This window comes from Malaclemys terrapin, chromosome 6 (assembly GCF_027887155.1).
Source record: "Malaclemys terrapin pileata isolate rMalTer1 chromosome 6, rMalTer1.hap1, whole genome shotgun sequence".
Lineage (NCBI taxonomy): Eukaryota > Metazoa > Chordata > Testudines > Emydidae > Malaclemys > Malaclemys terrapin.
In genome coordinates, this window is record NC_071510.1 from 8379916 (window position 1) to 8405280 (window position 25365).

At 47.6% G+C, this 25365-nt stretch overlaps 1 protein-coding gene across 2 annotated transcripts in view; it reads left to right on the forward strand.

The window, feature by feature from the left end:
• The first annotated feature begins 17901 nt into the window (after positions 1 to 17901).
• The window catches only part of PCGF3 (polycomb group ring finger 3), an 83864-nt gene continuing 76400 nt past the window's right edge, over positions 17902 to 25365 (forward strand). Inside the window, exon 1 of one of the 2 annotated variants that reach the window (XM_054031563.1) lies at positions 17902 to 18104. The gene's annotated coding sequence lies outside the window, so the exon portion shown is untranslated. The remainder of the gene's footprint in view (positions 18105 to 25365) is intronic. The other variant, XM_054031562.1, reaches the window with a different exon arrangement.

The window sequence follows — 25365 nt, forward strand, 5'->3', positions numbered from 1 at the left end:
GGCTGCCTCCTGAGGCACTGATAGCTGGGAGCAGCTAGCCAGCATGGAGGGAGGCGCAGAACGCCCCCTCCATGACACTGGCAGGCAGGGGCAGAGACTGTGCAGGGCTCTCCAGGAGACTTTTACTGCTGGGAGCTCTCTGGCCAGACAGTGTCATGGAGGTGGCATTCCCCTGTGGTGACACAGCTGCTTACACCTATGAAGGGGCTTGTCTGCATTGGAAGAACCTCTACCTGTGTGACCACTGCCTCCTCCCTAGAGAGCAGGTATTACAATGCCTCTTTCCCTCCATTGAGTTGGTCGAAGTAGGGAGCCTAGGGCCACCTTAATCTGCTCAAGCTAAGAGGTGTTCCAGCACTCCCACACTAGGGAAAAGGTCACAGATGGTATTGGTAAACCCAGAGAAACCTCTGTCGAGGGTGAGTAAAATGTCTCTTTAAATGGCTCTTTAGGGAACTTCAAACAAGTGATTTTGGCCTGACAAAACTTCGGAGCCAGGGCATTACATTGCCTAAAGTGATCTTCGTGGTCCAGAATGACTTACGGGGTAACAAAATGTTCCTTAGATTGTCTCCCAGCTGAGGATAGATACTCTAAATCACACCGTTCCTAATTCAAGCCACAAAGGACTTTAAATTGGAGTTAAGGTTGAGAGGACCTCTCTAATTTAAGAGTAAAAACCAAGTTCATTTTGATTCGGGTTTCTGGTTTATTTGGATGATAGGTACTATGGAAAGGGGTGGTCTAGTTCTGCTGGAGAGAGAAACCAAGCAAAGAAATGGCTGCATTAACCATGGCAAAGAGGTGAGATCCTGCCACAAACCCCTAGGGTCTTTCATCCAGTGGTCTCAAAGTACTTGATATGTACACTGATATAGTTCTTGATATACCCAGGCTGATTCTCTGAGAACATCATGCTGGCTGGATTCCTGCTCCCGGGTCTCGGGTCACAGCGTGAGACCAGTAAGAACTGCCCCAACTCTCAGATTTTGTTGCCCCTTTGAGCTACTAGCTGCGCAGCGTCTTTTTGCCAGGCCCACAGCACCCACCTGTTGAACATTCTGTGTGTTCCTCTCTGCCCACACTCAGGTAAGGGGCATCTGGAGCTGCATCCTTTTAGCCTGGTCCCAGCCCCTGCTGCCCCATGGACTTCAGCTTTGGTTTGGATGGTATTTTTGTGGCCGCTAACAGATTTGCCCTGCTCCCCTTTCGTTCCCCATGGCATCTCCTCTCTCCCTAGTTTCCCACTGACACTTAGCTGTAAAAATTGGGTTACTTGAGTTGCTTGCATCAGAAGCAGCACATTTCTGGGCTGCAGAAGTTTATGTGGGTTGATTGTGGCGCTCTGTGGCCACATTTCCCTGGCAGGGTGATACTTTGAACATCCTGCGAATTGATGGCCTTGGCTCTTGACCAAGCTGAGGATCTTCTCAGCGCCTGAAGATTGTTTGTCTTCTCCTAGACTGGCCTGAAATCCTGTTAATGAATTCAGTCCTTTGGGATTGTTAGGGTCTTTCCCTGTCCTGAAGGTATTAACCCAAGCTGTCCAGAGAGAGCAGAGCACCTCAGCTCTCCTAAGGCCTCTGAATGTGACTCTGTTAACTCAGAACCTTTCTCTGCTTGAAGTCCTTTAACGTGCAATCACTGGTCTTCACCTGGCAGAGATGTTGACCCAGGAAAGCATAGAGGTTTGGGATACTGGCGAGAACTGTCCTTTGAACCTGAAATCCATGCATCAAAGCAGATCTGACCTTTGAGGTGCAGGACATGTTGAGACAATGGAGCTTAAAGGAAGTGGTATCTCTTGAAGCAATACAGTTAACTAATGAATGCGGTATGGTGTCTTGCAGTGTACCTGACCCTAATGAACCCTGTTATACTGCATGTCTGTCTGCACTCTACCAGCGGCTTTCTCTGTAAGCTGGGACCTAATTAGTATCCTTGGTGTTCCCCATCTAGAGTGGGATAAGTCATTTTAAAGGGTGAGTTGCATATTAGGGCTATGGTACCCTGACAAGGGTTGATAGGAATATGCCTCCAGAGAGCAAAAAGCATCACAGCCTATGGCACGGAGACGAGTTAGGAGCTTGGGTCTAAAGCATCAGTCAGGATGTGCAGTGTTGTTAGCGCTCGGTGTACAACAGGAGACTGCAGTCAGCACAGGGGATGCAGCCGAGTGTCTGCAAGGGAATATTGTGCCTCTCTAGAATGCATTTAAAAAACTAAACAGCCAGATACAGAGAATACTTAAGTTGGAGTTTTGAAAAACTTTTGGCAGAGTGCCTCAAAAAAGTCTTAAGGAAAATAAATAATGAACGCAATAAACAGGGTAACAGGCAAAGCTTGGTTGTGAAATAACTGGTTATTACTAGGAGAGTCATGTGACCAAATCTAGCCTTAGAATCCGCAAATGCAACTCAGTTGAAGTCAATAGAGCTTTGCACCAGGCCATTTCTGGCCAGTAGTAAATGGCTGTTTCTCAGGGCGGAGAGGTTGATGCCTGGACTCTCCAGGGGTTGGTCCTGGGATCAGAGCTGCAGATCCATAGAAACCCTTGAGGGAGGAAGTGGACAGGGAGCTGATGAAGTCTGTGGAGTCCTAAATCCATTGTTCTGGGTAGTAAAATATGTGGAAGACTGAAGGAGGTTAGCTGCAGGCTGATCATGTTGTGAAATAAACATGACAGACGACATTTCTGTAGGTATAAGGTAGTACACAATGGCAAAACACATTGCTGGCATAAGTGGGTATAAATCCATTAGCTTCAGTGGAGTTCAACCCACGTAGTCAATTTGGCTCCTCAGACTCTCAGGCCGAGCTCTGAACTGTTAGGAAGAGGATTCGGGAGCAACAGTGGCGGGTAGCTGAACAGACGTCAGCCCCGTGGGCGAGATCAGTTTGTGCCGTCACATCGGATACTTTGGTGCATTAAAAAGAACTCAGAAATGTTATGCTATATTTGACCAGGGTACCTCTTCATCTGGAGTTGCATGTCCAGCCTTGGGAGTCATCTTAGAAACATAACTTAGATGCAAAAGTTCTAGAAAAGGACAATGAAGATGGTTAGAAATAAGGTGGGACTTGGAATGTTTTCCACACATTGAGGTGTACCATGACCTTGCAGTTAAAAATCCTTCCCCCTGTTAAATATATGCATAGTCTGATACATCAGTTGATGAATCATTAGTGATTGTGACAGTGCAGATTCTCTAGCTGAATTACACCAAGCAGGAAGTTATCTCCCTTCTTAGGTCTAACACAATATCTAGGGCAAATAAGAAAGCAGGACTAGTGGGTAGAAGGGTCAATAGGTTCAGATGACTAATATGGGAAGCTAAGGATGGCTGTTTTCTAAGTAGGGGGACTAAAGTCTCTGAGAAAGAAGTGTTCCACACCCAGGATATATTTACAGAAGTTAATTAAGTGTCATTTCCCAGCAGGGATTCTACCACTAGCATAGATTCTAGTTTATACAGGATTCAGGAGTTTTTACTACCCCAGTGAATCATAAACTCCTGAGCCCTGGATGGCTCTTTGCTGAATTCACCGATCCATTATACCAGCTAACAGTGGCTAATAAGCCAACCCAGTAATTTTGATCTCTCACTAGTGGGGATATTTCCAGGAATATGATTATTTCACATGTTGTCAGATACTTGCTAAAATAGCGTTCATATTGCATTTTTTCCAATGATCTGTAAATAGGTTCATCCCATTAAATGTAGCTTAATGGATTTTGTTACAAAGTGTAAAGAAACCAATGGTTTATTTGAATTTGGCAATAGAGAGAAAACAGAAGGTTTTTTGATGGGGAATGTAGGTATATCTGAGGAAAATGAAAGTGGGGAATGAAGAGCTCAGCAGGTTGTTAGGACTGAAGGTACAGCTAAATACCAGTCTTTTCAGTTTAAATTGCCTGGGGTATTGTGTTTGTTATCCTTCAAGAAAGAGAAAACACTGCAGATCAGAGCAGTGGCTAAAGTTGTTCAGCTAGAGTCTGAGACACCGGGCCTTGTCAGCTGTGTAGCAGGGGCTATGAGGGGAAAGATAGAAACATCCAGTTAGTCAAAGAGACTGCTTCTTGGAGCAGCTAGCCCTGGAACCCACAAGGGAGAGGTAGTTCTTGATTTAGTCCTAAGTGGAGCACAGGATTTGGTCCAAGAGGTGACTATAACTGAACTGCTCGGTAATAGCAGCCATAAATTTGACATCCTTGGGGGGGTGAGGGAATACCAAAGAAGCCCACCACAGCAGCATTTAATCTCAGAAAGGGCAACAACACAAAAATGAGGAAGCTAGTTCAATGAAAATTAAAAGGTACAGTCACAAAAGTGAAATGCCTGAAAGCTGCATGGGAACGTATTAAAAACACTATAGTAGAGGCTCAAATTAAATGTATACCCCAAATTAAAAAACACGGCGAGGACAAAAAAAGTGCCACCATGGCTAAACAACAAAGTAGAAGAAGCAGTTAGAAGCAAAAAGGCGTCCTTTAAAAAGTTGGACATTAAATCCTACTGAGGAAAATGAAAAGGAGCATAGACTCTGGCAAGTCAAGTGTGAACGTATAATTAGGGAGTCCAAAAAAGAATTTGAAGAGCAACTGGCAAAAGACTCAAATTAACAACAAAAACTTATTAAAGTACATCAGAAGCAGGAAGCCTGCCAAACAATCAGTTGAGCCATTGGATGATTGAGGTGCTAAAAGAGCCCTCAAGGACGATAAGGACATTGCAGAGAAACTAAATGAATTCTTTGCATTGATCTTCACTGCAGAGAATGTGAGGGAGATCCCCACACCTGAGCCAGTCTTTTTAGGTGACCAATCTGAGGAACTGTCCCAGATTAAGGTGTGGCTTAATTAAGTGGAGGCTTTGGAAAACATTGAAAAATTAAACAGTAATAAGTCATCAGGCCAGATGATATTCACCCAAGAGTTCTGAAGGAACTGAAATATGAAACTACAGAACTACTAACTGTGGTATGTAACCTATCACTTAAATTAGGTTCTGTACCAGATGACTAGAGGATAGCTAATGTGAGGCAAATTTTTAAAAAAAGGCTCCAGAGGTGATCCTGCCAATTACAGGTTGGTAAGCCTAACTTCAGCACTAGGCAAATTAGTTCAAACTATAATAAAAAACAGAATTATCAGACACATAAATGAATACAATTTGTTGGAGAAGAGTGGCTTTTGTAAAGGGAAATCATGCCTCACCAATCTATTAGAATTATTTGAGAGGGTCAACAAACAGGTAGACAAGGATGATCCAGTGGATATAGTGTACTTGGATTTTCAAAAAGCCTTTGACAAGGTCCCTCACCAAGGGCTCTTAAGCAAAGTAAGCAGTCATGGGATAAGAAGGAAGGTCCTCTCATGGATCAGTAACTGGTTAAGAGTCAGGAAACAAAGAGTAGCAATAAATGGTCAGTTTTCAGAATGGAGAGAGGTAAATAGTGGTGTTCCACTAGGACGAGTGCTGTTTAGCATATTCATAAATGATCTGGAAAAAGGGGTAAATAGTGAGGTGGCAAAATTTGCAGACAAAACTATTTTGAGTAATTTTGTAAAGTCCAAAGCAGACTGCGAAGAGTTACAAAAGGATCTCACAAAATTGAGTGACTGGGCAACAAAATGGCACATGAAAATCAATGTTGATAAATGCAAAGTAATGTACATTGGAAAACATAATCCCAACTATACATCCAAATGATGGAGTCTAAATTAGCTGTGACCACTCAAGAAAGAGATCTTGGAGTTATTGCGGATATTCTCTGAGAACATCTGCTCAATGTGCAGCAGCAGTCAAAAAAGTGAACAATGTTAGGAACCATTAGCAAAGGGATAGCTAATTAGGCAGTAAATATCATAATGCCACTATATAAATCTATTGTACAGCGTCACCTTGAAAATTGCATGCAGTTCTGGTTGCTCCATCTCAAAAAAGATACATTAGAATTGGAAAAGAGAAGGACAACAAAAATTATTAAAGATATAGAAGATCTTCCACATGAGGAGAGATTAAAAACACTGGGACTTTTCAGCTTGGAAAAGAGATGACCAAGGGGGGAATATGATAGAGGTCTATAAAATCACGAATGGCGTGGAGAAAATGAATAAGGAAAGGTTATTTACTCCTTCACACAACACAAGAACCAGGGGTCACCCAATGAAATTAATAGGCAGCAAGTTTAAAACGAACAAAAGGAAGTACTTCTTCACACAACACACAGTCAATTGGTGGAACATGTTGCCAGGGGAAGTTCTGAAGACCAAAAGTATAACTGGATTCAAAAAATAATTTGCATATGTCCATTAATGGCTAGGGCTGCAACTCCATGGTCTGGGTGTCCCTAGCCGCTGACTGCCAAAAGCTGAGAGTGGATGACGGGGGACGGATCACTTGATAATTGCCCTGTTCTGTTCATTCTCTCTGAAGCACCCGGCATTGGCCACTGCCAGAAGACAGGATACTGGGTTAAAAGGACCATTGGTCTGACCCAGCATGGCCATTGTGATGTGCTGGTGATCCTGTGGGTGCTCTAGGAAGTTTAAGATTTAGTGGATGAAGTTGGTATTGTAGTAAAGCTTGTTCTAACTGTATACTGTGTGTCTAGGCATGGAGAAGACACACAGAGAATCCAAAATGAACAAACAGAAATTGATTGGGCTTTAGGTGAAAAGGACTGGCTCCTTCACTTCTACACTCTCACTGCTCTGAGAAGCAGCACCACATACCAGTTGAATGGCATAATTTTGGGGGGCTGGTCCAGCTGTGCTGGAGCCTCTTGTCAGCATCCCACTCTTGCTCTGCCTTGCACGGTGGAGGGGAAGAGGTTTCATCTTGTCCAGAACTACCTTTTGCTTTCTTAGCGCAGATTTTGCCAATCTAGACAGGCTTTCAAATGCATGGGATGTTAAAATAGCCAAGAAGGTGGAGAACGCTGTGAATTCATCTTCATTGATTGATTGATTGGTTGGTGAGGCACTGCACTTTAGCCTTGCTGTTGCTGTCATGCCAGACTGTTGGCCAGATCTTTAACTGACGAGGAACCAGAGTAGCAGCACAGGAGTCATGAAAAGGGTATCGTGCTTCATTGTTGGGCACAAATTCTGCCCTCCTGATAGCCAAGCCTGTGCATTGGGGAACTTGTTGGGAGCTGGAACTGAATCCTCTCCTTCTGCCCAAATAGCCAACCTCTAGGATGCCATGTCACCTTAAAGATGTACTTGAGAGCCTAATTCTCCCAAGAAGGATGTTGATAAATGGGACAGGGTTCAGGGAAGAGTCTTGAGAATGATTAAAGGGTTAGAAAACCTGCCTTATAGGGACAGACTCAAGGAGCTTCACAAAGAGAAGGTTAAGGGGCGACTTGATTACAAACTATATAAGTACCAATATGGGGAACAAATATTTGATAATGGGCTCTTCAGTCTGGCAGAGAAAGGTATAACACCATCTAATGGCTGGAAGTTGAAGCTAGACAAATTCAGACTGGAAATAGGGCATAGGTTTTTAACAGTGAGGGTCATTAATTAAACAAACAATTTACCACGGGTGGTGGTGGATTCTCCATCACTGACAATTTATCAAGATTGGATGTTTTTCTAAAAGACATGTCCTAGGGAGTATTTTGGGGAAGTTCTATGGTCTGTGCTATCCAGGAGGTCAGACTAGATGATCACAGTGGTGCCTGCTGGCCTCAGAATCTATTACTTTAAAGGTTCCTGAGACCATTTGTTTCCTGTTTTACAGAATTTTGAACAAGTTGTCATTCTGGTGTGACACATCCATTTAGATACAACAAATCCTGCATCTTGGCAGGGGGTTAGACTAGATGACCCTTGCAGTCCCTTCTAACCCTATGGTTCTATGATTAAGCTCAAGGACCCCATCAACAAGACTTTGGGTTTCTTTCATCAGAGTTTTGATGCAAGCTTGGCTATCAGGAAGCATTCAAGGGGGTCTCATAGGTCAATGTCCTGTTCAAATGTTCCTTTAGAGCTATTGTGAGAATTAAAGACTTCCATGGAGACAGATTCCTGTGCTACATGGTCTCTGTATCAATACTTATGAACATTGCTTTGTTTCTCTGAAATATTTAACTCTTAAGTAGGTTCTTCTAAAAGCCATTATATTGGTGTGCCCAGTGTATAAACTATTATCTCTGGCTCATTAAACCTTCATTATTGGTGTTTCCAAAGATAAGGTTGCCCTATGTGTTATCCCTTCCTCCATTCATACGTGCTTCTCCAGTTCCGATGAGGAAATTGTGCTCCGTTTCAATTTCCCTTAAACTTCAGTGAGGCTGAGATGCTAATATTGCCAGCGCAAATGTTTGAAAATCCATGAGTCCAGCCCAAAACATTATGAGATCGGCTTAAAACTGAGTAAATCTTACATAATTTGGAGGTATTTAACATCCATTTTTGAAACTCTGAGTGCCCTCAAGTCATGTTTTCAAGCTTTTTCTCTAGCTCTCAAAGTTGCACCAATTTTTTAACTTGAAGCTGAGACTCTTGCCTAAGGGTTTATCTCCAGGAACTGGGGCTTTAAGGAAGTACAACACAAAATATCGTGAGACTCATGATGAAATTGCAAGAGTTGGCAATACTGAATGCTGTCATAGTCTAGATGTCAAAGGTCAAATGTTAAGACTTACTCTTCTAGCGTAGTAGTTTTCATCTCATGAGCTGAGAGGTAATGCTCCCTTAGAGCAGATCAGTAAAGCTGTGGTTTTGTCTTCCGTGCATTCTTTCATTAGCCACTCTAGAGACTTATGCTTGTACAAATAGAGCTTTTGCTGAGCCATTTTGGTGTCTGTACTTGAGAAGTAATCACTTCTTGTTACTTTTGTGGGACTGCAGTTTAGATCCCTGCAAGTTTGACTTTGTCCACTTCAAGCTTTGGTTGCTTGTAAATGATATCTCCAAAAATCATTCTTGGACTATCCTGTACTTTAGCCGCTATCTCAGAAATTGTGTATAATTTGATGTCTTTCCCCCTTCACTTTTAGCTAGGATTTTTGCTCCTTAATCTTATTCAACTTGGAGTGTTTCCAGTACTGAGCACTGACACTGATTCCCCTTGTAATCTTCTGCAAGTTTCTTAACCTCAGCTTAATTTATAATTATAACACTTTGGTTTTGCAGAGGCGTTGAGGATTAAAGTTTGTTAAACATATCAAGGAGAAATTCTTTAACTGATAATTCTTGTTGTTCCATCCAGATCTCGTTCTCTCTTCTTGTTGCTTTTCCATTGGTACAATACTGTTGATGATTGAAATGCTGAGAGGAAGTTCCAGGTCAGCATTCGTTCCAAATGCTACAGTTCCTATGACTGCTTGGACCTGTTCAATCACAATGTAAGTAGAACTGTATTTAGTTACAGGCTGACCTTGCCTGTCAGAAATGTTATTTACAGGTTAAATCACTGTTGAATGGTAGCAGCAGCAGCAGAACTAATGTTAGGGCAAAGAGGTTACCGTGAGAAGAAACTATGGCCTCAGCTCTCAGTGAAGGGTCAGGACAGTCACTTCACACGTTTGCTCTCAAGGGTATTTTTAAAGTAAATTAATTCCTTGAGCAGACGTGGTCTTGTCATCTCACTCTGATGTAGACATCCCAAGGAAGGTGTCCAGACTCTTACAAAATATTTGTAACTAGAGATGGAGAAATATCTATAACTAGAAGCTGCAGAGTTCAGACCTTATCTTTCCCCAACTGTAGGGTGGGATATAGGAGCTTTAGGCCCTTCAGTAATACAAAACATCATATAAACTTTTAAAAGAACTGATAGAAGGTATTGGAACCTTAAGGCCAAGCCAAGTCCTGGAGCCTTTGACATACGTACTGGGGAGGTGCTGATGGATTTGTCTTGCAGCCTTTGCTTGATTAGTTAAGTGTCTCTCTAACTCACACACCTCCTGAGTGTGGTTCTCTGTCCCATCTAGTGGCACCGAGACCACTTAAAGAGAGAGAGAGATTAATGAGTCTGCTCTACAGCCTTAACTAATACCCATATGGCTTTTAGGTCATGCAGAGGCTCATGCACTAAGCTCCAGAGATCACAAGTTCGATCCCGCCCACCGCCGACTGGGGTGTGTTGGTGTTGCATCTCCTCTTGTGACACTTGCACATTTGTTAGCTTTGCCATGGTTGCCCAGAGACCTTTCCCCACCAAAAAGGTATTTGGCTTAAGAGAAGACACACTGGGTTGGAAAAAGCCAGGAGACTATGGGTTCTAGTTTCACTTCTGTTAAGTGCTATTAATATTTCTGTGCAGTTCACTACCCTTTTTACAGGTCAGTGTCTCATATCCCAACCCCAGGAGGCAGGCAACCATCAGTTTTCATGTTTTAAATAAGGTTACAGAAGAACTGCATACGGTCATTTGAGGCAAAACTGGGAATAGGACCCAGGTCTCTTCCAGACAAGTCTCCTCCACTTGGCCATACTGCCTTTGAAGCTAAATGTGCCAAATCTATAGGTTTGGCTTACTGTACGTACCCACTGATCTAGCCACTAGATAACACTTTGCTCTTAGAACCAGGAACAGACCTCAGGAGTAGATACATAAATGTTTAAGACAATAGTGGAATATTGGGTAACCCATGGGCAAAGTGCTATGTCCACTCTAGGGACTGTACCACACAGGACAGCCTACCTGTGCTACCAATTGCTCTTCTAGTTGAAGTGGAAGCCACCTATGCTTTGTCTCTGAAAGTCCTGGGTTAAAATACTGCTGAACAACTATGTGGGGAAATAGTGTGTGAGCATGTAACTAAAGAGTACCATGGAACATATGCACAAGGGGGAGATGCAGGTTTGCACTGGTAATTTTAATTCGGAAAGTCTTAATTTTGGAGTACTTGTCTTGCAATCTTAATGTTCCTTTATGTGGTTTTTGTATATGTTTGTGCCCCTCAATGAAAATGTGGTCATGGAATAGTTCTAATGGGAAATGGTATTACACCTCTACCCCAATATAACGCTGTCCTTGGGAGCCAAAAAATCTTACCGCGTTATAGGTGAAACCGCGTTATATCGAACTTGCTTTGATCCACCGGAGTGCGCAGCCCCGCCCCCCTGGAGCACTGCTTTACCGCGTTCTATCCGAATTCGTGTTATATCGGGTCGCATTATATCGGGGTAGAGGTGTATATTGCAGAAACAATCTATTGAGAAGAGAATTTGGCTGTTGTGTTAATATTGTATTAGAACTGCATTTAATACATTTATATTTCAAGAAAACAAGCCTAATTTTTGAAGGTGTATTATTAGCACTTTACTGAGGGACTGGATGCCTCAGGGCTCTACTAACGAGCTACAGAGCCTTTCATCTATAGGTCACCTGTTTGACCCCAGTCCAGCTCAGCAGAGTTTATAATTTTCCATCTAAAGGATGATGATTAGCATCCCCTATTTGGGATAAGTTTGGGCCTCAGTTACAGATCCCACATCACAAACTCACCACCATGCTTGCATGAATTGACAGACTTGATAGAGAGACAAGGTGGATGAGGAGGAGACAAGCTTTCAAGCTACACAGAGCTCTGAAAGACTTGATAGAATGTAATAACTGCATGGACCATGGAGTCTGAACTACCCCCTTTTACTCCTAGAGGAAGCTCCTCCCCCAGATCAGCATTGCTGTAATGGCAATGCGGGAAGCTTGTCCACTAAATGCAGAGGACTTCATGTACACTTGTCAAACCAAACCAATGCTTTTCACCAGCACTAAATCCACTTACTTTCATAAACTGCAGTGTATGGTCTATCTGCAAATTAGCTCATTGGGTAATTTGCATATAATTCAGTGTTGCCAGCTCTTGTGAGTCTCATGGTAACTGGTGTATTTCTTAAACCTCAGCTCAGGGAGGTATTGATTGAATGTCAGTTTTCTTCTTTTTCTTTTCTTCTTTAAAAAGTTACGTTTCTAGCCCTCAAAGTTGTAGAAAAAAAGCTTAAAAAGATGTGTAACCTGAGACTCAAACTGGAAGGCAAGTAAAAAACTCCCAAAAATTAATTGTCTTTAAATGGTCAGGATTTTTAAGCGAATCATGATTTTGGGGGTGACTCATGATTTTGAAGGCTTGGGTTTTTTGGCACTGATGTGTGGAGGTTTCAGTAGATGTTTTTCTGGTGCCTGTAGCAGCGTGTGGGGGATTGGTGCTGTGTGTTTTGGAGTGGGCACCAGCAGATATTTCTGGAGCCTTTTGCTTGTGGTGGTGTTTGCGCATGCCTGGGTGTTATGGTGAGCTGGCACTTCGGGGTGTTTAGCCCTGTCTCTGAGGAGATTGTTGGGGTGTGTTGGTGGGTTGTCAAGGAGTCTTTAGTGCTAGGGTGGAGGGTTGGGGGTGTCTGGCTGTCTAATATGGGGGGTGTCCTTCCTGTGTGTGGGAGGGGTGTATGTGTTAGTGGGTTGTCCGGGAGCTTTTTGTATTGCATTGAGGGTGTTGGTAGATTGTCTTGGAGCCTTTACTGGAGAGTTCGGGGGTATCTGGCTCTGTGTGTGTATGGGGCTGAGGGGAGTCTGGCCTGGTGGGATGTGGGTGTGCAGCCCTGAGTGAGGGTGTGTGTGTGTGTGTGGGGGGGTGAGCAGTTGTCCTAGAGCCTTTAGTGGAAGTTTGGGGGGGTTGTCTGGCAGTGGGAATGGGGGTGTGTAGCCCTGTGTGATGAGGGTGTGCGTGGGGGGGGGAAGGGTTGTCCTAGAGCCTTTCGTGGAGAGTTTGGGGGTATCTGGCTCTGTATGTGTGTGTGGGGCTGGGGGGAGTCTGGCCTGGTGGGGGGTGTGTGTGTGTGGGGGAGCGGTTGTTCTAGAGCCTTTAGTGGAGAGTTGGGGGGTCTGGCAGTGGGGATGGGGGTGTCCAGCCCTGTGTGTGTGTGGGAGAGGTTTAGTGGAGGGTTGGGGGTGTGTGTGGGGAAAGGGTTTAGTGGAGGGTGGGGGGTGTCCAGCCCTGTGCGATGAGGGTGTGTGTGTGTGGGGGCGGGGGGGAAGGGATTTAGTGGAGGGATGGGGGTGTCCAGCCCGGTGAGATAAGGGTGTGTGTGTGGGGGGGGAAAGGGGTTTAGTAGAGGGATAGGGGTGTCCAGCCCATGAGATGTGTGTGTGGGGGGGGGGAGGAGAAGGGGTTTAGTGGAGGGTTGGGGGGTGTCTGGCAGTGGGAATGGGGGTGTCCAGCCCTGTGAGATGATGTGTGTGTGTGTGTGTGGGGGGGAATTAAGTGGAGGGTTGGGGGGTGTCTGGCAGTGGAGATGGGGGTGTCCAACCCTGTGTGTGTGGGGGAGAGGTTTAGTGGAGGGTTGGGGGTGTCCAGCCCTGAGAGAGGGTGTGTGTGGGGAAAGGGTTTAGTGGAGGGTTGGGGGGTGTCCAGCCCTGTGCGATGAGTGTGTGTGTGTGGGATTTAGTGGAGGGATAGGGGTGTCCAGCCCTGTGAGATGAGGGTGTGTGTGGGGGGGAGGGATTTAGTGGAGGGTTGGGGGGGTGTCCAGCCCTGTGTGATGAGGGTGTGTGTGTGTGAGGGGGGGAAAGGGGTTTAGTAGAGGGATAGGGGTGTCCAGCCCTGTGAGGTGTGTGTGTGTGGGGGAAGGGATTTAGTGGAGGGTTGTGGGGTGTCTGGCAGTGGGGATGGGGGTGTCCAGCCCTGTGACATGTGGGTGGGTATGGGGGGGAGAGGAAGGGATTTAGTGGAGGGTTGGGGGGTGTCCAGCCCTGTGAGATGTGTGTGTGTGTGTGGGGGGGGGGGGAGGAATTAAGTGGAGGGTTGGGGGGTGTCTGGCAGTGGGGATGGCGGTGTCCAGCCCTGTGAGATGTGGGTGTGTGTGGGGGGAGGGATTTAGTGGAGGGTTGGGGGGTGTCCAGCCCTGTGAGATGGTGTGTGTGTGTGGGGGGGGGGGGGGGGGAGGAAGAAGGGGTTTGTTTAGTGGAGGGGTGGGAGTGTCTGGGGGTGGGGGTGTGGGGGGAAGGGATTTAATGGAGGGTTGGGGGGTGGGTGGCAGTGGGGATGGGGGTGTCCAGCCCTGTGAGATGTGGGTGTGTGTGGGGGGAGGAATTAAGTGGAGGGTTGGGGGGTGGCTGGCAGTGGGGATGGGTGTGTGTGTGTGGGGGGAGGGTTGGGGGGTGTCTGGCAGTGGGGATGGGTGTGTGTGTGTGGGGGAAGGGGTTTAGGGGAGGGTTGGGGGGTGTCTGGCAGTGGGGATGGGGGTGTGTGTGTGGGGGGAGGGGTTTAGGGGAGGGTTGGGGGGTGGCTGGCAGTGGGGATGTGTGTGTGTGTGGGGGGGGAAGGGGTTTAGGGGAGGCTTGGGGGGTGTCTGGCAGTGGGGATGGGTGTGTGTGTGTGGGGGGGAAGGGGTTTAGGGGAGGCTTGGGGGGTGTCTGGCAGTGGGGATGGGTGTGTGTGTGTGGGGGGGAAGGGGTTTAGGGGAGGGTTGGGGGGTGTCTGGCAGTGGGGATGGGTGTGTGTGTGTGGGGGGGAAGGGGTTTAGGGGAGGGTTGGGGGGTGTCTGGCAGTGGGGATGGGTGTGTGTGTGTGGGGGGAAGGGGTTTAGGGGAGGGTTGGGGGGTGTCTGGCAGTGGGGATGGGTGTGTGTGTGTGGGGGGGAAGGGGTTTAGGGGAGGGTTGGGGGGTGGCTGGCAGTGGGGATGTGGGTGTGTGGGGGGGGGAGGAATTAAGTGGAGGGTTGGGGGGTGGCTGGCAGTGGGGATGGGTGTGTGTGTGGGGGGGGAGGGTTGGGGGGTGGCTGGCAGTGGGGATGGGTGTGTGTGTGGGGGGGAAGGGGTTTAGGGGAGGGTTGGGGGGTGGCTGGCAGTGGGGATGGGGGTGTGTGTGTGGGGGGAGGGGTTTAGGGGAGGGTTGGGGGGTGGCTGGCAGTGGGGATGGGTGTGTGTGTGGGGGGGGAGGGTTGGGGGGTGGCTGGCAGTGGGGATGGGGGTGTGTGTGGGGGGGAAGGGGTTTAGGGGAGGGTTGGGGGGTGGCTGGCAGTGGGGATGGGGGTGTGTGTGTGGGGGGAGGGGTTTAGGGGAGGGTTGGGGGGTGGCTGGCAGTGGGGATGTGGGTGTGTGTGTGGGGGAAGGGGTTTAGGGGAGGGTTGGGGGGTGGCTGGCAGTGGGGATGGGGGTGTGTGTGGGGGGGAAGGGGTTTAGGGGAGGGTTGGGGGGTGGCTGGCAGTGGGGATGGGTGTGTGTGTGGGGGGGAAGGGGTTTAGGGGAGGGTTGGGGGGGTGGCTGGCAGTGGGGATGGGTGTGTGTGTGGGGGGGAAGGGGTTTAGGGGAGGGTTGGGGGGTGGCTGGCAGTGGGGATGGAGGTGTGTGTGTGGGGGAAGGGGTTTAGGGGAAGGTTGGGGGGTGTCTGGCAGTGGGGATGGGGGTGTGTGTGTGTGGGGGGAGGGGTTTAGGGGAGGGTTGGGGGGTGTCTGGCAGTGGGGATGGGGGTGTGTGTGGGGGGGAAGGGGTTTAGGGGAGGGTTGGGGGGTGTCTGGCAGTGGGGATGGGGGTGTGTGTGTGTGGGGGGAGGGGTTTAGGGGAGGGTTGGGGGGTGGCTGGCAGTGGGGATGGGGGTGTGTGTGTGGGGGGAGGGGTTTAGGGGAGGGTTGGGGGGTGGCTGGCAGTGGGGATGTGGGTGTGTGTGGGGGGGAAGGGGTTTAGGGGAGGGTTGGGGGGTGGCTGGCAGTGGGGATGGGGGTGTGTGTGTGGGGGGAGGGGTTTAGGGGAGGGTTGGGGGTGGCTGGCAGTGGGGATGGGGGTGTGTGTGTGGGGGGAGGGGTTTAGGGGAGGGTTGGGGGGTGGCTGGCAGTGGGGATGGGGGTGTGTGTGGGGGGGAAGGGGTTTAGGGGAGGGTTGGGGGGTGGCTGGCAGTGGGGATGGGGGTGTGTGTGGGGGGGAAGGGGTTTAGGGGAGGGTTGGGGGGTGGCTGGCAGTGGGGATGGGGGTGTGTGTGGGGGGGAAGGGGTTTAGGGGAGGGTTGGGGGGTGGCTGGCAGTGGGGATGGGGGTGTGTGTGGGGGGGGAGGGGTTTAGGGGAGGGTTGGGGGGTGGCTGGCAGTGGGGATGGGGGTGTGTGTGGGGGGGGAGGGGTTTAGGGGAGGGTTGGGGGGTGGCTGGCAGTGGGGATGGGGGTGTGTGTGGGGGGGAAGGGGTTTAGGGGAGGGTTGGGGGGTGGCTGGCAGTGGGGATGGGGGTGTGTGTGGGGGGGAAGGGGTTTAGGGGAGGGTTGGGGGGTGGCTGGCAGTGGGGATGGGGGTGTGTGTGGGGGGGAAGGGGTTTAGGGGAGGGTTGGGGGGTGGCTGGCAGTGGGGATGGGGGTGTGTGTGTGGGGGGAGGGGTTTAGGGGAGGGTTGGGGGGTGGCTGGCAGTGGGGATGGGGGTGTGTGTGTGGGGGGAGGGGTTTAGGGGAGGGTTGGGGGGTGGCTGGCAGTGGGGATGGGGGTGTGTGTGTGGGGGGAGGGGTTTAGGGGAGGGTTGGGGGGTGGCTGGCAGTGGGGATGGGTGTGTGTGTGGGGGGAGGGGTTTAGGGGAGGGTTGGGGGGTGGCTGGCAGTGGGGATGGGGGTGTGTGTGGGGGGGAAGGGGTTTAGGGGAGGGTTGGGGGGTGGCTGGCAGTGGGGATGGGGGTGTGTGTGTGGGGGGAGGGGTTTAGGGGAGGGTTGGGGGGTGGCTGGCAGTGGGGATGGGGGTGTGTGTGGGGGGGGAGGGGTTTAGGGGAGGGTTGGGGGGTGGCTGGCAGTGGGGATGTGGGTGTGTGTGTGGGGGGAGGGGTTTAGGGGAGGGTTGGGGGGTGGCTGGCAGTGGGGATGGGGGTGTGTGTGTGGGGGGAGGGGTTTAGGGGAGGGTTGGGGGGTGGCTGGCAGTGGGGATGGGGGTGTGTGTGTGGGGGGAGGGGTTTAGGGGAGGGTTGGGGGGTGGCTGGCAGTGGGGATGGGGGTGTGTGTGTGGGGGGAGGGGTTTAGGGGAGGGTTGGGGGGTGGCTGGCAGTGGGGATGGGGGTGTGTGTGGGGGGAGGGATTTAGGGGAGGGTTGGGGGGTGGCTGGCAGTGGGGATGGGGGTGTGTGTGGGGGGGAAGGGGTTTAGGGGAGGGTTGGGGGGTGGCTGGCAGTGGGGATGGGGGGGTGTGTGTGTGGGGGAGGGATTTAGGGGAGGGTTGGGGGGTGGCTGGCAGTGGGGATGGGGGTGTGTGTGTGGGGGGAGGGGTTTAGGGGAGGGTTGGGGGGTGGCTGGCAGTGGGGATGGGGGTGTGTGTGTGGGGGGAGGGGTTTAGGGGAGGGTTGGGGGGTGGCTGGCAGTGGGGATGGGTGTGTGTGTGTGGGGGGAGGGGTTTAGGGGAGGGTTGGGGGGTGGCTGGCAGTGGGGATGGGGGTGTGTGTGTGGGGGGAGGGGTTTAGGGGAGGGTTGGGGGGTGGCTGGCAGTGGGGATGGGGGTGTGTGTGTGGGGGGAGGGGTTTAGGGGAGGGTTGGGGGGTGGCTGGCAGTGGGGATGGGTGTGTGTGTGTGGGGGGAGGGGTTTAGGGGAGGGTTGGGGGGTGGCTGGCAGTGGGGATGGGGGTGTGTGTGTGGGGGGAGGGGTTTAGGGGAGGGTTGGGGGGTGGCTGGCAGTGGGGATGGGGGTGTCTGGGGGTGGGGGTGTTGCTAGGTGCTGCTGGAGCCCGCACCCCGTGTCGGTGGGCGGGGCGTTCCCAGCCGCCCCTCACTGGTGGAGGCACGGGGCAGGTTCCCATGGGGATTCCCTGCGGGGGGGGGGGTTAGGGCTCCCCGCACGGGGGGAGGGGGCACGCGGCTGCTCTAACGCGCCCAGCGCCCACACGTCACGTCACGTCACCTCCCCTCCCCCGCGCGGGGCTGGGAGCCGACCCCCCGCGGGCGGCAGCACGAGCGCAGCCCCCTCCCCTCAGCGCGTGGGAAGGGAGGGGGGGAGGCGGGCGCGGGCAGTGCGCATGCTCCTGGTGCGCGGCGCCCCCGCTCGGCCGCGCTCGGCGCCGCTCGGCTATTTCCGCCTCTTTGTTTTAAACTCCGGCCGGAATTTTTTCCTTCTTTTGGGGGAGAGTCGGAGGGAGCGGAGCCCCCCCGCGGGCGGACACGGCGCCCCGCCGCCCGGCCCCCGCGCCGCCAGGTCAGTGCCCGGCGCCCGGGCCCCTTTCCCCCCGCGGCGCTGACCCCGCTCCGGCGGCCCGGGCCGTGGCAGGCTGCCGGGGAGCAGCCCCGAGACCCCCGGCGCGGGGCAGGGGGGGTCCGGCGCCCACTCCCCCGGGGGTCGCCGCCCCCCGCCCCCGCAGGCTTTCCCCGGGGAGGGGGCGCGGGGAGGGAGCAGGGCCGGCCCCTCCGCCCCCCACAGCCCGGGGAGGGGGCGCCTCAACTTTCTGTGTCGGCAGCGGCCGCTGGGTTTGTCAAGGACGTCTGTACCCCCCCCCCCCCCGGCTGTGTCTGTCTGTCTGTCCGCTCCCCTCCCCCGTGTGTGCGTCCATTCGTCCGTCCCCCCCAGCCCGCCCCTGTCCGTCCGTCCGTCCCCCCCAGCCCGCCCCAGCCCGCCCGTCCGTCCGTCCCGCCGGCTGTGGTGCGGGGGTGTCTGTCTGTGCTTCTGTCCCCCCCACCCCCACCCCCATCCCCGTGTGTCCGTCTGTCCGTCCCTCCTCCCCCGGCTTTGTATGGCCAGGGCGCTCCTCGCTGCAGCCCCCCTTCTCCCAGCGTGCAGAGCCGCCTGGCATGTGGGGAGCCCCTCGGCCTGTCCTGGGAGGGCCCGGCCCCAGCCGGCTGAGCTCCCTCTGGCCCACCAGCTTGGCAGAGACTCCCCTGTTGTGCAGGGTCTCAGGTGTGTCTGGGTAGGGTGAGGGGGATGTGGGGTGGGGGCTGGCGGAGTCTTCTCCTGAGCCCCCCCCCCCATCAGGGGTTGCTTTACATTGCTAAGAAAAACCCATCATTTGAAAAATGTCTGTCCCTGGGGTCATCGAGAGAAGTGGGGTTAAACTGGGTGATGGCTCTTAGTGGGGTGTGTGTGTTTGTGTGGGAATGAGGTGGGTGTATGTGTGTGTAGGAATCTGGAATAGCTCATAGGTTTTCCGGCTTGTGAAAAGGATCACCTGAAGTGGTACCAATTGGTAAAATAATGGATCTGTTTTTGCCAATATTTTCTCATGGCCTGACGTTACACCGTTTAGTTTGGTGGTTTTTAACTGTAATGTTGTGTCTTCTCAGCAAGGTGCAAATTTAATAGTCACACTGCAGTGACTTTTAGTCCACAAGTGATTAGTGTCACCTCAGACTGGCCTGTGAAGAAATGTAGTGTTTCATGAACTTGATACTATCATGGTTAAAGGTCTTGGTACTTACACTGTATTACTATTTGAATGCCCTTTTACTAGTGCAAGTGGAACTCACTTTGGAAAAATTAAATACTTCTAATTTAACATAACTTTAATCCAGGGTTAGTGTAACTGTTTTTCTGCACTCAAGTTTCTGGTTACCAATATATCAAATCCAATCTTTATAGATTCTGCTTAATTATCACATTGTGCTCTGGAATTTTCCTTTAAAAACTTTTAACTTTGATGTTATCTAGCTTTATTACTGCCAAACTGTCCTACTTGTTTTTCTTAGAAAAACAAATATCCTTATAAGAAAAACTCTTCAAATTTATAGGCATGTATACCTCAAGGTGCAATGTATACTACAACTTGTAAATCAGATGTGTCACTTCCAATGTTCGTTCTACACTATAATACAATCTAAAGTTCAGATTATTAATGGCAGTTCCATGTACTTTGAGGACTTAAGTACAACCTTTCTTCGTGCTAAGTGTTGTGTATGTTCCATATGATAAGATCCCTCAGTGACTGATTTAAATAAAAAGCTGTTTTAACCAGTGATGTGCCTTGTAAAGGTTTGTTTGTAATTCATAAGACATAGGTGAGAAGTTTCCTTTCTAGGAATGGATGACTTGTACACTTAATAGAAAGGCCTTGTTTAAATTTCTTTAGTTGCCCACTAAAACCTATTAATTAAAAGTGTATGTAAGGGAATACATTCTGTGTGGAACTGGAAGAAGTCAGTGATCATTTACCCCCATAGGATGAGGGACACCGATCTTTTTAAGTATCAGAAGAAGTGAGGTTTTTACTCACGAAAGCTTATGCCCAAATAAATCTGTTAGTCTTTAAGGTGCCACCAGACTCCTTGTTGTTTCAATCTTTTTAAAGCGTGCTCTACAGAAGGTACAGTAGAAAAGTTAATTGATTTAAATTTGGGTGCTGGTATAAAGATTGCATTTTTCAAAGCCCTTATCGGACCAAAAATCTGTCATATTTTTTATTCATATGGACTGATCTAGCCAAATCTGATCGTGTGAGTCAAGGATGAATACCTGTTAAATTTTGTGTTGTCTTCAAGCTGATTGAGATTCGATATGAATGCTAGCATAGTATAAATGCCTATCTAGATAAAACTAAACACCATTGTATGAAGGTTTTTTACTACTAGATAAACTCTGAACCAGAACCTCAAGGTACAGTACTGTAATCATTAGTTCTGATCAACTTAATCCTGCATTCTCATAGACTCATTCGACTAAGGCTATGTCTACACTACCGCGGTAAGTTGACCTATGCTATGCAACTCCAGCTATGTTATTCACATAGCTGGAGTTGACATACCTTAGGTCGAATTACGTGGGGTCTACATCGCGGGGGGGTTGACGGGAGAAAAATCTCCTGTTGACTTACCTTACTCTTCTTGTTGGGGGTAGAGTGCAGGGGTCGACTGGAGAGTGCTCTGCAGTAGATTTGGCGGATCTTTACTAGACCCGCTAAATCGACCGCCGGTGGATTGATCTCAGAGCATTGATCCCCGTTGTAGTGTAGACCTGCCCAAACTGTGTCCACTAAATGTGAAATAGACTTGTATTGTAAACAGGTAACTTTACTCAATATTATTTCTTCACTAACATGCTTGATTATTAAATTTCTGCTTTAATGGACTTCAATATTATGTTCCCAAATGACTCCTTAAACTAGGTGATCTTTATTTTAGTTAACTGAAAAAATGGACAGTGTAGTGGTTACTCAAGGCTGAAAAATTAGAATCTTTTTGAAAATTGGACTCTACAGTACAGCCCATGGAATACATTAAAATAAACCTCTGCATGGAAACTCCATCTGGCTTATTGATGTTAGGGAGAAGTCACCTGTTGAACTGATGTGAACCTGTGTTTTGAAAACCATTCAAGTCTGTAATCGTCTGCTTCCCATCAACTGTTGTCTTTGAGGCTGTAATATCTTAAAAACATGCAGTGGAGCAAGATGTCTTGCAGGAATTTGAATGCCAGCATTTTCTGGTGTTCTTTCATATTGGGCAGGTGGCCCAGTTGGTACAGAAATACTTAGAAGCATTTATTAATAATTTGGAGCACATAGTGCTTGATGATATATGACTAACTTTTAGCTCTTCCACCTCCAGGTGCTCTTGAATGTTCACTAGTTTTTGACATCACTATTAAAAATGGCTGAATGTCATCTAGGGCTATGCAGTAGTGTTGGTATAAATACACTGTCAATTTTGTCTTGTGCTAGTTTTCTCTAGCTTTGCTGCCCTTCAGTCTGATCCAATAAGTTCAGTTCTGGGCAAATACTGTTAATGTCCAGAATCTGCTAGTTATGTGTTGCATTTTTATTAACAAAAGTTCTGTCTGGTTTTACTATGAATTTAGTTTAAAGGCAAATTTTAAGCAATTAAATAAGGGTCAGGCTGACTGGCTTAAAGACTCTCTACTTGCTGTGTTCATGTAGACTAGCGAGGATAAAAGAAAGTTGCTTTGCACCAAAAGCAATCCCAGCTGTTGTGAAATGCCACTGGCTTTTTGTTAGAGTTGATGCCACTAGTCTGGTAGAAGAAATCCATACACTACACTCTTGTACTGTAGTGCAATGGTACTAATTTTCAACAGTTTAGAAACATTGCCATACTTAGATTCACTCAAGAAAATATAACTCATATTTCTGAATTAATACTCTACCTGTGTGTCAAGTTCACAGCATACATAGTAACAAGAAGGGAAAAAAAACTGGAGAAAAGTGGTGAGAACTCACGGGGTTGAAAACATTGACTGATATTGAAGACATTAACAAAACCTGTCATCTCAGAGGTTTAGAATCCCCCCCCCCTCCCCCCCCCTAACCGGGGCTAAGTTTGTGAGGAGGAGGGAGTGAAACAGAAGCAAACAATGACTTGATAGTTCAGACACTTTTTTACTCTTTCACAAGAGAGGCTGCTGTTTGGTTGAGAGTAAGTGTTCTCTAACCTTTCTGAAGGAACTACAGAGACAGAACTATGTACTATGCAAAATAGTGAAAATTCTCTTCAGGGGAAAATCAGAAAATTGTCAGTTCCTGAAGTGACTTGTCAGCCCTTGCCAGACACAATAGTTACTGTATTTGCTTATTGAAAAAGGCCACCTCCAACTATAACCAAATCAGTTGTAGCGTTGCTGTGTATACCTGAACTAGTGCTAATGGTGCTTTTCCCCAGAGGTGCTTCTGATCAGCAGCTGCACTGATGTGTGCAAACTCTGGAAAGTTATCTACCTATGTATGTACTGCAATGAACTTGATTCATGAAACATGTTAAAGTGCATTTGCATTGTTTTGATGATGGTATGAAGCATTTGATAATGGAATGCAACCTTCCTATTTGTTTTCTGAGAGTTTTATTAATGAAGATATTCTCAAATACATTTTTAAATGTTATAGAAGATTAATTTGAAAAGTGGATTTGCCGCAAGAGAATAGTTTACTTCAAGGAAACTCCAAGTAGCAGTTCCCCATCTTTGTACTTTTCATCATTATAGTCTGTGTGTGTGTGTGTGTGTGTGTGTGTGTGTGTGTGTGTGTGTTTTAAAAGCCTTCTCACCTGAAAGTTCCTTCCGTATTTCTTTCAACTACCTCAAAATCATTATTTTTATCTCGCTCTAGAGTGACAGGAAGTGAATTTATGATATCCCCATGGACATGCGTTTGAGCTGCTATTGACACATAACTTTATGATCCTTTCATATTCTAACCTTGTCACTGACAGGAACTTAAAATGTCCCAAAGTTTTAAGGTTAAAACTTGTAATTCAGTGGCAATAACTTCCATTAGTATCAGATGAACTTGGGGATAATTGTCTACACTTCACAAATAGCATAGCTTTGTCTTGGTTTCTGTTAAGAGGGGAAACATTTATTCCTTAATACACACCTGATGCTGCTGTGCAGTAGCTGATTAAGTATGAAAGCAAGTTTTTTTTCAGCTAGTTAAAAGTGAATACCATTGAATTGCTGACTTGCAAATGATTAACTTGTCAACAAATCTCTCAGTTTAACTAACACATGAATAATTTTTCACCCTTATTCTTGTATCCAGATATTCAATATGTGACACTTCCGTATCTTCAATAGAACATATATCCATTGCAGTGGATGTATTCTAAATTTTAGGTGAATGATGACTGTAATTTAAAATTAAGACCTAGCCTAATAGATTATCTCTGAGAGATTCTCTAACAGCGTGCACTCAAAAACATAATCTAACCGTGTACAAATATGAACCTCAACCTATTTAGAACAATATGTAAACCCAGCCGGTGTCCCAGATTGCACAGCTTTCATATGAAATATCATTCTTCTACAATGCTCTTTTCATTTTGTCAACTGAAGGAACAACTTGAAGTTAGTTAGTTCTCTTATACTTTCAAGTATTTTATCTAGAAAAGCTATGGTTCACTTCTTCAGATAATGTTTCCTAATATGTGGGAGTCATTTATTGGTTTAAGTACATAGATTGGCATAATTGAAGCTATGAGTAAATTGATTACTAAGTTGAAGTGCATTGTATTGCCAAAATAATTGTGTGTTAACATATTAGACAGGAGCAAGGCATTTTTCATGGTGTAATCAGGGTGGATTTGATTTAAATCACTAGTCAGGAAGACTCGATTTAATCATGGATTTCTACATAAAAGTACATTCTTGTTATAATCTTAATACATATTCTTCACAACTCAGAGATAGATGTAGGTTTTACACACTATACATTTTTAAAGTGATTTATTTTGAAAACTTTTCAGATTCGTTTTACAGCTGTATCAGAAAAGGAATGATTGGTTATTTTGTTTACCAAAGGTAATTGAAGCAGATAGTTCACCTCCCAATGACTTCATAAATATCTCCAGTTCAACAGGTTAATCATTAATATTTGGAGGATTTTCTTGCCATGTGTATTAGGAGGAGAGCATCACCAGACAGACATTTAAATAGTTTTATTTAACTAAAACAACAACGTTATGTATTCTGGATTTTTTTCTTTAACAGCAAACATACAATATTTTAACAAAACAAGCATATGAATTTTTGAATTTAGTTAAACAAGTTTTTTAAACAAGTTTTTGTTAAAATTGATTTTAACTAAAATAGTTAAATGAAATATTCTAAAAAAGCAATTAAATAGACTGTCAGCCAGGTCAACATGAGAAACTTAAAATATTGGCTTCTGCAGCTAACTCAGTCATCTTCACCTTCATTTTCCTGTTTGGTCGTAATCTGGAAAAGAAAAACAAGCTTTCCTGCTTTTTCAAGTCCCAAACGATTTCTCAATTTGGAATGAATTAGTCCAAAGGAAGAAAACGTTCTTTCTACACCGGCAGAAGAAGCTACTGCTGTTAAAAGTGAGATTATTGTTTCAACAGTCTCTGAATCCAAGTGCTTAAGTGACTTCCACCAGTTCACTGGTGTGACTTTCTTTAAAACACCATCTGCAAACATATATTTCTTGAACGGTTCACTCTTAGCTCTGAAGTTTATTATAGTTGGCATTATGGAGGGATGATTGCTGGATGTCCATGTCCTAACCAACTCCTCCTCTTCAGCAACTAAGGTTTGACCCTGGTACCGAATATTGAGAATATTTACAAGAAAATGAGCTGGAGATATGCTTGTGCTGTTCGTTTTTTTTTTTTTTAATGCTTGTAATTTAACTTTGTCATTGCATATTTCTCTTTTTTAAGATCTCACTCAGTTCCTTCCAAATTTCAGCAATGTCAGCAATAAAACAGCTATTTCCCTGCATTTTGTTCAAGGCTACAGAAATAGGCGTCAGGGTACTCAGCATGTGTTCAACATTTCTCTTAAGCCCAATGTTGAGAACTTTGGCTGTGACAGTGCCATCTATTTTTTCACAGTTTTGTTCACAAACTGTTATCAGATTAGGCCAGTCCAAACCCCAAAGTATCTCAGGTCATTGGAAGTGAGGCTTCCAATGATAGCGTTTAATGTCAGAAGGTGCCATTAGATCATCTAGTCTGACCTCCTGTATATCACAGGCCTTTAAATTTCACGCAGCTGCCCCTGT